This window comes from Eumetopias jubatus, unplaced genomic scaffold, assembly GCF_037043125.1.
Source record: "Eumetopias jubatus isolate StellerSeaLion01/CBP00866 unplaced genomic scaffold, mEumJub1_p1.0 scaffold_1, whole genome shotgun sequence".
Classification (NCBI taxonomy): Eukaryota; Metazoa; Chordata; class Mammalia; order Carnivora; family Otariidae; genus Eumetopias; species Eumetopias jubatus.
This window is the reverse complement of record NW_028274807.1, coordinates 67,638,274-67,650,942: the sequence shown is the minus strand read 5'-3', so window position 1 is coordinate 67,650,942 and position 12,669 is coordinate 67,638,274. Positions and strand designations below refer to the sequence as shown.

At 39.6% G+C, this 12,669-nt stretch overlaps 1 protein-coding gene across 2 annotated transcripts in view; it reads left to right on the top strand.

Annotated features, from left to right (window-relative positions):
* The window catches only part of HACD2 (3-hydroxyacyl-CoA dehydratase 2), a 113,594-nt gene that overhangs the window by 44,026 nt on the left and 56,899 nt on the right, over window positions 1-12,669 (top strand). The window lies entirely within an intron of this gene.

Sequence of the window (12,669 nt, the reverse complement as noted above, 5' to 3'; positions counted from 1 at the left end):
TATATTTACAGTTGTTATATCTTCTTGATGAATTCACTTCTTTATCATTATATGGTGATCTTTGTCTCTTGTGACAATTTTTTTACTTTGTCTGATAACGTCTTAGCCACCTCTGTTCTGTTGGTTGCCATTTGCATGGAATATCTACCATCACTTTCAGCCTGTGCATCCTTAAAGCTAAAGCGAGTCTCTTGTAGGCAGCAAATAGTTGAATCTTTTTTTCTGTCCGTTCAGTCACTCTGTCTTTTCATTGTAGATTTTAATCCATTTATGTTTAATGATTATTTTGAGTTCTTTTTCAGGCAGTTCATAGTTCTCCATTTCTTTAGGGTCAACTATTGGTGCTTTATTTTGTTATTTTGATGGTGTCATGTTTTTCTGATTACCCATGACCCTTGTGGCTTTGCACTGATGTCTGTGCATTTGAAGAAGTAGTCACTTTTTTCCAATGTTTATAGACCGGTTTTGACAGGGAAATCCCTCTACCAGTACACCTGGCCAGAGATTCTGGCCAGGCTCCCTAGTGGAGGTCTGCACAGAAGCTTGCTGCTGGAGTCGGGCAGGCTGGCCAGGTGCCTAGGTTAGTGGGTGGGTGGACCTGGTGCCTGGGCATGCCAGGATGGGTCTGAGTCTGGGTCTACAGGGTGGGCTTGGTGCCTGGGACTGCAGTGTCAGGCCTGAATCCTGGGTCCACAGGGACCTTCCAGGGACCGCCCCTGGAAGCTGGGGCTGCAGTGCCCTGTCTGGCACTGGGATGGGCCTGAAATCTGGGTGCAGGGGCATGATGGGGCCAGTGCTAGGTTCTACAGATGGGGCCACAGGTGCAGGTCTGGTGCTATGATAAAGTTGGGTGTTTACTTCACTCTCCTTACCCCACAACAAAGGGTATCTCTCTCCGCACTGTATTACCCAGGCTTGAGATTGGGGTGACATAGGTAATGTGAAACTGCCCTTCCTATTGTCTTCATTGAATGTTTTCTTATTTCTCTGCTTCAGCCAGGTACTGTAATCTTTAACCTAGAATTCTTAGCTCTTGTGAAGATACTTTTGTTCTTGGATTGTTGTTCAAATGTTTTTGAGGGGATAAGCACTGAATAATCCTATTCTTCCCCTTGCTGACATCACTGAGGATTTTTTCAGTATATTTAAAGTCTAATACATTTACTAGGATATGCCTTAGAGTTGACCATTATATGGCAATTTCCCTAGGTAATTAGTATGCCCTTTTGATATGTAGATTCAGGCCTTCTTTTATTTCTGGAAAGCTTTATTGGATTATAGTTTTAAAATTTTAGTTCTGTTCCATTTTTCTGTTTTTCTTTCTCAGGGACTCCAAATGTATATACAAGCATACCTCAGAGGTATTGTGGGTTTGGTTCCAGACCACTGCAATAAAGTGAATATCACAATTTAAGAGAGTTAAATGAATTTTTTGGTTTCTCAGTACATATAAAAGTTATGTTTACACTGTACTGTAGTCGATTAAGTGTGCACTAACATTATGTCTAAAACAACAGTGTACATACCTTAATTTAAACTTTATTGCTGTGGTGCCTGGGTGGCTTAGTCGGTTAAGCATCTGCCTTCAGCTCAGGTCATGATCCCTGCATCCGGGAATCAAGCCCCATGGCGGGCTCCCTGCTCAGCCGGGAGGCTGCTTCTCCCTCTCTGCAGCTCCCCACCCACCACTCGTGTTCTCACATACTCTGCGTGCTCTCTCTTTCTCTCTCAAATAAATAAACTTTTAAAAATCTTTTAAAAAAATAAATAAAAATACTTTATTGCTAAAAAATGCTAGCCATCATTTGAGTGTTCAACTAGTCATAATCTTTTTCCTGGTGGAGGATCTTGCCTCAGTGTTGATGGCTGCTGACTGATCAGGGTGGTGGCTGCTGAAGGTTGGATGGCGGGTGGTTAAGTTCTTACAGTAAGACAGCAGTGAAGTTTGCCATACTGATTGAATCTTCCCTTTAGAAACAGCTCCTCTGTGGCATGCGATGCTGTTTGATAGCATCTTACCTGCAGAACTTCTTTCAGAATTGGAGTCAATCCTCTCTCACACCCTGCTGCTGCTTTATCAACTAAGTTTATGTCATACTCTAAGCCCTTTGTTGTCATTTCAACAGTCTTCACAGCATCTGCACCAGGAGTAGTTTTCATCTCAAGAAACCACTTTCTTTGCTCATCCATAAGATGCAACCCTTCATCCATTAAAGTTTTATCATGAGATTGCAGCAATTCGGTCACATCTTCAGGCTCCACTTCTAGTTCTTTTGTTGTGTCCCCCACATCTGTGCTTACTTCCTCCCCTGGAGTCTTGGACCCTCAAAGTCATCCATGAGGATTGGAATCAACTTCTTCCAAACTCCTGTGAATGTTGATATTTTGACCTCTTCCCATGAATCATGAATGTTCTTACGGCATCTAGAATGGTGAATACTTCCAGTAGGTTTTTAATTTACTTTGCTCAAATCTATCAGACACAGATCTACCTATGGCACCAGTAGTCTTACAAAATGTATTTCTTAAATAATAAGACTTGAAAGTCAAAATTACTCCCTGATCCATGGGCAGCAGAATGGATGTTGTGTTAGCAGGTATGAAAGCATTAATCTCGTTGTACATCTCCTTCAGAGTACTTGGATGATCAGGTACGTTGTCATTGAGTAGTTACATTTTGAAAAGAATCTTTTTTTCTGAGAAGTAGGTCTCAACAGTGGGCTTGACATACTTAATAAACCATGTTATAAACAAATGTGCTGTCATCCAAGCTTTGCTGTTCCATTTACAGAACACAGGCAGAACAGATTTAGCACAATACCTAAGGGCCCGAGGATCTTGGAATGTAAATGAGCGCTGGCTTCAACTTCAGGTCATCAGCTGCATTAGCCCCTAACAAGAGAATCAGCCTGTCCTTTGAGGCTATGAAGCCAGGCATTGACTTCTCTAGCTGTGAAAGTCCTAAATGCCATCTTCTTCCAACAGAAGGCTGTGTTATCTACATTGAAAATCTGTTGTTTAGTGTGGCCACCGTCATGAATTATCTGAGCTAGATCTTCTGGAGGACTTGCTGCAGCTTCTCCATCAACACCTGCTGCTTTCCCTTACACTTTCATGTTACAGAGATGGCTTCTTTCCTTAAACCTCATGAACCAACCTCTGCTAGCTTCCAACTTTCCTTCTGCAACTTCCTCACCTCGCTCAGCCTTCCTAGCATTGAAGAGAGTTAGGGCCCTGCTCTGGATTAGGCTTTGGCTTAAGGGAGTGTTGTGTCTGGTTTCACCTTCTATCCAGACCACTCAGACTTTCTCCATATCAGCAATAAGGCTGTTTTGCTTTCTTATCATTCATGTGTTCATTGGAGTAGCATTTTTAATTTCCTTCAAGAACTCTTCCTTTGCATTCACAAATTGGCTAACTCTTTGGCACAAGGGGGTCTAGCTTTTGGCTTGTCTCAGCTTTTGACATGCCTTCCTCATGAAGCTTAATCATTTATAGCTTTTGATTTAAAGTGAGAGAGAAACTCTTCCTTTCTCTTGAACACTTAGAGGTCATTGTAGGGTTATTAGTTGGCCTAATTTCAGTACTCTTGTATCTCAGGGAATAGGGAGGCCCAAGGACAGGGAGAGAGATGGGGAAACAGCCCATCAGTGGAGCAGCTGGAACACATACAACATTTATCAGTTAAAATTGCCATGTTATATGGGCAACAGTTCATATTGCCCCAAAACAATTACAATAGTAACATCAAAGATGACTGATCACAGATCACCATAACAAATACAATAATAATGAAAAAGTTTGAAATATGGCAAGAATTACCAGAATATGACAGAGACACAAAATGATGAAATGCTATTGGGAAAATGGCACCAATAGACTTGCTTAAAGTAGGGTTTGCCATAAGCCTTCAGTTTGTGGAAAAACATAACATCTGTGAAGTGCAGTAAAGTGGAACACAATAAAAGGAGGTATGTCTCTATGTTGGATCTTCTTTGCGTCTCTTCCAGCCACTTTTTCTCTGATCCCTTTTACTTATCTCATTTTCATTCTCTTGGTGGCTTTTCTTCTTTTCTTCAGTGCCCTTTATTAAATTTTCATTTGAATCTATTCTCCTTTGATCACCTTGAAATTAGTCTTCATTTCAGGTATGATTTTGTCTTTTTTCTTTCATTCTACCGTGAGTCAATCAATTTTTGTTTTGCTTCTGCCTGCTTTTGTCCATTTCTGTTCTTTTAGTTTCTGAACTTCTTGTTAAAAATAATTTTTCATATCCTCAAATGCTTATTTAAGCATATTTAATTCAGTTTGGAGTATTGTGTTTAAGTTTCCTTGTGATTGATTTTGTGGAGTGCATTTTCATTAGCTGAAATGTTTTGATCTTTTTTGTTTTCTTCTGATAATAGCTTTGGATAGTTGTAAATTGCTTTCATCTCTTCACTTTGTGGAAAGGGTTGGAAGTTTGAGTTCGTTTTTAAGATTCCTAGTTTGAGAAAACTTTTATCTGTAAATGTAGTGGATGTAGCCCCTTTAACTGAGCGCCTTTATTTGAGGAGGCTATTGGAGGGAGAAATTGTATGCCCATCAATTGTTTTAGCTCTAATTTGTGTTGTGGTTATCTAAATTTCCCCGTCTCTTTTCTCCTTCACCATCTGGTCACTAGAAGGCACCTGTCCCTTCCCTTATTACCCATTTGTTCCCAGAAGCAATGCTTTCTTGGGACTGCCACTCGAGTCCCATGGACGAAAGTCCCTCCCCTGTAGCTGGTGCTCTCATTGACAAGGTGTTTTTTCAGTGTTTTTGTACTCAGGGTTGACTGCCTCTTTCTGTGGTGACTTCAGTTCAAATTTAGGCCCTCTGTTCCTCTTTTCTCTTTTCCATGTCTTTTGTCCAAACTCCTCACTTTCCACAGAGGTTTGCAGTGGCCGTTCAAAAGATAACTCTGCTGGAATTTGGTGTTTGTTTTTCTACTTCCAGATGATTTGTGCCTGTAGTTGTCTATGTCTTTTAGTTATAGTGAGGATGTATATTTTATATTGATTTGTTATTTTTGATCTGTATAGCTATTTGGAGGATGCATAGTATTGTTACATAGATGTCTTATGATTTTTATTTAGTGCTGTTTGTTGAATATGTAGGTGGTTTTAAAATGTGCAAATTATAACTATATCTATAGCTAAATCCTTGCACAGCTGTGATTAGTCTCTACGGATAAATTCCTAGAAATAGGTTAAGAGTAATATTACCTTTTAATACTTTTACTAATGCATACTTTCCAGTTGCCCTTCAGAAAACCTCCAAGCATTTATTAGAGTTTCTGCTGGGTGGCAGGTACTGCGCTGACTAAACATAGAGAATACAAATACCCAGTCCTGCTCTCGAGCCAAGGACACAGACATGAAGCACAGTGTGACCAAAGTTTTGCCCAAAGGGTAAGGTCAAAGCAGTTTATGAGCACAGGAGAGGTGAGAGTGCATTTTGGAACCCTTTTCTCTTATAAACAAACTCACCTGTGTCTTCACAGAATTCTTCCTCAGCTTTCTTACCTTGATGGAACCCTGGCTCTCTGAGGACACACTTCTGCTGCCCCTCACAATGGGGCGACTCACTCATCCACCCGCCCGGTCTCTCTCCCAGCTCTTGGCTGGCCTTAGGCCACCTGCCTCTGTCCTTACGACTCATATGTGGGCTCCTCTTTCTCCCTATGCCCCTCAAATGTGAGTGTTCCCTCTGCTTTGGCCCTGAGCCTTCTTTTTTTCCCTTATACAATCTCTCTGTGTGACCTCATCATACCTTCCCTGTGGCTTCAGTGGCCCCCACATATTCACTTTTGGGCCACATCTATCTCCTGAATTTCTGTGCCAGCTGTCTGTTTGTAACCCCCACTTGGTTACTCTGCAGAAACGTCAAACTCAACATGTATAAAGCTTAACTCACCACTGTATGCCAGGCCTGCTTTCTCCTATTCCCTGCTGGACCTGTTCATAGCATTAGCAGTTTCTCCTGCTTACCGAATTAGAAACCTGGGGGTAAGCCTTGACTTTTTGCGCACTTCCTCTCTCTCTCTCTTTTCCTTCAGGAAGGAAGTTTCTCTGCCTCTATATTTATCTTCTGTCTTTTTGCTCTCATGTCCTACCCTGAAACTCTCTTATCCTTCTTTCTCTTCCTTCATGCTTTTTCCCCCTTCCTTTTATTTCTCCTACCACTTCATTGTTGCTCATTTTCTCCATTTCTCTTTTTCCACTTCCGTCCCCATTTGTTCCCTCTGTATTACCTGTTCTCAGACTCTAGTCAGCCCTCACTGCCAGGTATGAGTCTTGGTCATGCCTCTGCTCTTCTTCCTTTGGAGAATTTGAGTTTGGTTGGGACAGCTTGAGGCCAGAGTACCATTTCTGAAGCCTGGGGCAGAGGAGAATGGGGTGGGCAAAGTATCAAATACTTATAAACTAGAAGCCAACTTACTGCTCTCTCCCTTTCCCTTCTACCCCGAGAGATAGCCAGTATTTGTCTTCTGAGCATAAGATGAGTTCCCAAATGACAGCTCTGAGGTGCCTTAAAAGCCACAAACATTTAAAACCTGGGTGCAGGAAGCACCCCCAGAAAACTTTCAGCCTGATAAAAGAGACCCGAATGATCAGGAATGAGGGCTTTAAAGAAATATCAATCCGTGAACATCAGCTAATCTTGGTGTTTAATGTTTGGCTTTAATGGTGGCTCTTTTTCACAACCTTCTTGAGACTTGGTTCATCATTAGCTTTTATCACAGTCATAGCTTTTGAGGAGCATGACTAATGATTCCAGGAGGCAGTTGAGTTGAATAAAGAGTGTTTTGAACTTGTAAGTTGTTATGTTAGTGACAGGTGCTCAGAAAGGAATCAAGGATCTATAAATAATGGCAGATTAGCACCTTGAATAGACTGTCAGAAATCAAATAGACAGCTTGCTCTTATAGATAGATTTTTGGAGCTGGAATATATTGTTTCCTTATTGACTTATAAGAAAATAGAAAAAGCAAAAGATATGTGACAATCTGAGGTGGGAATACTCTTTCTACATGTATAACATATATTGGTTAATTTTTGGTAAAGTAAGTTGAGTAGAATCTCAGAAAATAATTAGTTCAGTTCTAATGCTCTAATTCAAACAGATAGAAAAAATAGAAGTAATGGTGGCTGAGGGATATGTTATTCCACCCTTCTGCAGGAATCAAAATGGTTATTGCTTCCAAAGAATGAATAGAACTCAAAACCATTAAGTAGGGGTGCCTGGCTGGGTCAGTTGGTAGAGCATGTGATTCTTGATCTCAGTTGTAAGTTTGAGTCCCACATTGAGTGTAGAGATTACTTAAAAATAAAATCTTGAAAAAGTAAGCAAATATATAAAAATAAATAAATCATTAAGTAATTATGCAATTTATAGCTTACCTAAATACAATTTATACTAAAAATATGGTTCTGCTGAAATGTTCTATATCTATTGATTCATTAAAAATTACCGCAAAACTGAGTGGCTTAAAATCACAACATTTCCTATCTCCTAGTTTCTGTGGGTCTGGAATTCAGGAGCCATTTGCGGGAGAGAGGGGGTTCTGGCTCATTCCCTGCCATAGTTGCAGTCAGATGTCAGCCAGGACTGCAGTCAGCTAAAGACTTGACTGGAACTGGAGGATCTGTTTCTGAGATGACTCATTCACATGCTGTTGGCCAGAGGCCTTGGCCTCACTCTTTATTTGATCCTCTCTATGTAGGTCTGCTGGAATGTCCCTCATAACATGACAGCTGGATTCCCCCAGAGTGGATGATCCTAGAGAGAGGGCAAGGAGGAAGTCACAGTGCCTTTCACGATCTAGTTCCTATTGCCAGCCACCATTACTTCTATTTTTTCTATTTGTTTGAAGCCAGTCACTAAGTCCAGCCCCACAGTCAAAGGCAAGAGAATTAGTGTCTACCTCGTGAAGGGAGGACTATCAAATAATTTGGGGGCATATTTAAAAATCATCACAGGCCCTTTTTTGCCTGATTTTCTCCTTCCCATGGTTAGAAGTAGTATAGCTTAGTAGTTCAGAGCAGGGATCCTGGAGCCAGAGTGCCTGGGTCTGATTCTGGTTCTGCCACTTACTAATTTCATATGAGTTACTTTCTCTGGATCTCACTTCCCTCTTTTATACAATGAGGAAAATAATGGTCTCTACCTCATTAGAGCGTGTGCAAAGTAAATTAGCTAATATAAATGAAGGATGTAGAACCATGACTGATGTGTAGAGTACTCTCAATAGATAGTAGATTGTAGTACTGTTGCAGTTTGGGCAACAGTATAGCCTTCTATGTTTCTCTCTTTATTTCCAAATAATCTAAAGTAATGCTTGGTCTAACACAGCACCTAAAACAGAGTTTCTGGTCATCTTGACAAATCCTTTAGGAATGTGGATCCATCATAGGATCAAAGTGAGCTGGTGACTCTCAGTGTAGACTCCACCTGCAGTAGAGTAGCCTATGAAGACCTTAGCTTCCTAAGGACATACCATGAGGAAAGTGTATCCCTCTGCACTCTGAAACTCTGACCTGAAAGGACTTTCTCCTAAACTTTGCAGCAACCTGCTTTGGGATATGGGTTCTGTGTTCATTATTCTTACAGTTCATTGACATATTCAGCCCGTAAATCTTTATTACAATTTCTTTGGAGTTCAAAGCAAGATGACTCTTCATAGTACTTTATTTACTGTGAAGAATCAAGTAAAATACATATTTCCTAGCTCTCTGGAGTATACACCTCTTTTCATGTAACATTTCATCTTAGATCTGTGACTGACTTGTTTAGATAGAGTATGGTGCTAATGCTAGAGTTTTTCCTTAAAATAATCTATGTAGGGGGAGTGGGGTAATCACAGGTCCAACACTTTCAAAGAAAATTGGTTTATTAAAGAGCAACCAACTATTTATAATTGTTAAATACTTCAGTAAATACTGCATTTATATCGGTTAGATCTTGACCTGGCATTGAGTTGCCACATTCTTGGCTCCAGAAAATGTTTTTAAAAGATGCTCATGAATATCACATGTCAAAATTGCAAAAGAAAGCAGGGTTTTTTTGTTTTGTTTTGTTTTTGGACATAAAATACTAATGATTTTTTTGAGATATGAACTCTGTTTTATAGAGGATTTAGAAAACTGTTAACCAGAAGGAATTATTACACCAAATTTCCACCATCTTCTTTCTTATTGATACCATTAGTCTTTGTGGCTGAAAAGTAGACATTGGGGAGGGTATGTGCTATGGTGAATGCTGTGAATTGTGCAAGACTGTTGAATCACAGATCTGTACCTCTGAAACAAATAATGCAATATATGTTAAGAAAAAAAAAAAGAAGATAGCAGGAGGGCAAGAATGAAGGGGAGTAAATCGGAGGGGGAGACGAACCATGAGAGACGATGGACTCTGAAAAACAAACTGAGGGTTCTAGAGGGGAGGGGGGTGGGGGGATGGGTTAGCCTGGTGATGGGTATTAAAGAGGGCACGTTCTGCTTGGAGCACTGGGTGTTATGCACAAACAATGAATCATGGAACACTACATCAGAAACCAATGATGTAATGTATGGTGATTAACATAACAATAAAAAATTTTAAAGAAAAAAATGAAATAGCTTCTTTTAAAAAGTGTTACCTAGGGACACTTGAGTGGCTCAGGCGGTTAAGCGTCTGCCTTCGGCTCAGGTCATGATCCCAGGGTCCTGGGATCGAGTCCTGTATCGGGCCCCTTGCTCAGCAGGAAGCCTGCTTCTCCCTCTGCCTGCTGCTTCCCCTGCTTGTGCTCTCTCTCTCTCTCTCTCTGACAAATAAATAAAATCTTTAATAAAAAAAAAAAGTGTTACCTAGTCCCACATTCTTATATACTTGGATCTCTTAAGTTTACCCAAATTCCCTTCAGATTTGGGGTTCATTTTTTCAACTCTGAAAGAAATTATATAGGTAGGATTGCATTTGGCTATATATGCCAGGATTCTGACTACTGTGCTTTAACCAAATAAGGGTTTCTTTTTTCATATAACCAGAAATCTGTCTTTCTGCTCTATCATCCGTAGTGTGACTTCTGTCTTGGTACATGTGATCCCGTAGTTAGAAGACTGCTGTGGTGAGTTATGTGGTATCTTGTCATATTCCAGGCAGAAAATGCTGCACAGCAAGGCTCTTGAGAAACTCTCAGCCCTTCATTGGTCAGATTTGGGCCCCCTGGCTTCCTCCAGCTGCAGGGGATTCCAAGGCAGCTAGTGCTTAAGCCTGGTACACTGCTACAGATCAGTGCCCTGTTAGTGAGGAAGAGAAGGAGAATGCATAGTGAATAAGTGACTATTAGTGGCTGCCACAAAGGATTTGTGGATAGTTGCTAAAGTCTCAAGCTAATATAGCAATCCACCAGTCCATCCTAGGCAACAGAATACAGTGATATTATAGTACTTGGTATGAGTAATTAATCTGTTTTATATTTCTAAAGTTGGATTTGAGAAGCAAAAACATAGATTGGCTAACCCCTAGAGAATATATATATTGTTCTAAATCTCAGTACCCCTAAGTAGTGTACATGGTCTTAAACCTCAGTAATGACCTATACATGATCTCCTTCCAGCAGTCTTTTTTAGAATAGGAGTTACTTCAATAAATAAACATTTCCAAAAGCTGTTTGAAGTTAGATTTTTTATTATATGTGATTTTTTTTTTGGCGAAAATGATTAATTAATCAGTTGTGTGTGACAATGATTACACATTGTGTTGATCGAAATTGTACCCATTTTTATTTTTAACAGAATTTGCAGTATGGTGGCTATTAACTCAAGTTTTTGTTTTTTTTTTTAATGGAAAGGCCTTATTTCTAAAGTAACCTTATTTCTTATAAATTTATATCTTATATTTCTTACATTCCGGATATAAAAGTAACACATGCACATTGTAAGAAAAATTCAGCTCATGATGAAAGACACAAAGAAGAAAATAAAAATGACTTTACCCTGAAATAATTGTTGTTACCTTTTTGATCTACATTCCTATATATATAAAGTATTTGCATTTTAGGATCATGCATTTTAGGTATGTAGGTAATATATTTGGGAATTATCTGTGAACATAGTTCACGAATAAGTTTATTAACTGAGGTATCTCTTGACATAAAAATTTGAGAAAACTTTGGACAAATAACTCCAACCTTTAAAAGGTAAATAAAAGTTACTGTTTCATTTTCATTATTCATAGCTGAAAAATTTTAAACTGGTATTAATGGAAAAGTTTGACATTAATAAATCCTTACTGACTTTGATTTATCTCATAACAAAAAATAAAATTTTTTGCTCTGAGCCTAGGATTTCCTTATTCCTCCCTGGGGCCATTTACTTATTTTGGGAGCTCACAGTTGAAATATTATCAGAATAATAGCAGATGATTGATAGGAAAATAGGATTTTTTTTTTTTTTAAACAGTGACCCTTTAAAGATCTGTGTAGGTTGGGTCCTTTTATACCTGCACATTCATTTGCCTATCGTTTTCAAGCTGCAGATATATTCCACCTCTCTAGTTAAATTTAGCTGAGGAATTGTTAGGTTCAGGTTATAATTGCTCAGTCTCTCTTCTCTTCACTTTCCCAGCCTCTGCAGTACTTTGACAAGCTTCACTCCTGCAAGCAGTGTTTTCAGTGTGTGTCTTTTATGCACTGTCGACAGGCTCTTTCCATGTTCCCCTGGCCTCCTACTCAGTGAATACCACCACCGCCTCCACCCCCGCCTTAGTGCAGGGATGGGCAAACAGAGCTGGGCAGAGTCATTGTACTTTGAACAGCTACTGTATGAATAGCCCTCGGTAGACCTTTTCTTTTATCCCTCTGAGATCTCTTGCCTACCATAAGAATCAAGTTACCCCCAGATGGTGCTTAGTTGCCTTGATTATGGGCTCAGGGTTCAAATAGCTAGGCTTTCCTATAAGTATGGGTAGCAGAGTGAAAATACTGTTTTCCATTTAAATGCCACTTTAACATTACTTATTGGACGAATAACACAATAGATATAACAATGGAATTCATTTTAATCAACAGGAAAAAAAATGCCCCTAAATTCTGCAGTTCTAGTCAACAATTTTATTTTTCTTTGTTTTTTTTCTAGCCCTGGTCTAGGATGCCTGAGTGGCTCAGTTGGTTAAGCGACTGCCTTCAGCTCAGGTCATGATCCTGGAGTCCCAGGATTGAGTCCCCATCGGACTCCCTGCTCAGCAGGGAATCTGCTTCTCCCTTGGACCCTCCCCCCTCTCATGCTCTCTCTCTATCTCATTCTCTCTCTCAAATAAATAAATAAAATCTTAAAAAAAAATTTAAAAATCTAGCCCTGGTCTATGTGCACTGCATATGCAGTTTTTACATTGTTATAATTAAAGTGGTTATCATTTGATTTCTGCGTTTTTTAATATAATTTTCTATGTTGTTATATAATTTCAGTAGTATACTTTAATGAGTTTATTTTTCAAATGGTACAAAAAGGTTCAGAACTCACCTTAATTCACATGGTACAAAAATTCAAGAGATATAAAAGGGTGTGCAGGGGAAAGTCCCTGTCCCACCTTGGTTCCTTGTAATCCAAGTTCCCTTCCCCTTTTCCTACAGGTAAAACTGCTTTCCCTGGTTTTTGTTTTTAAGAT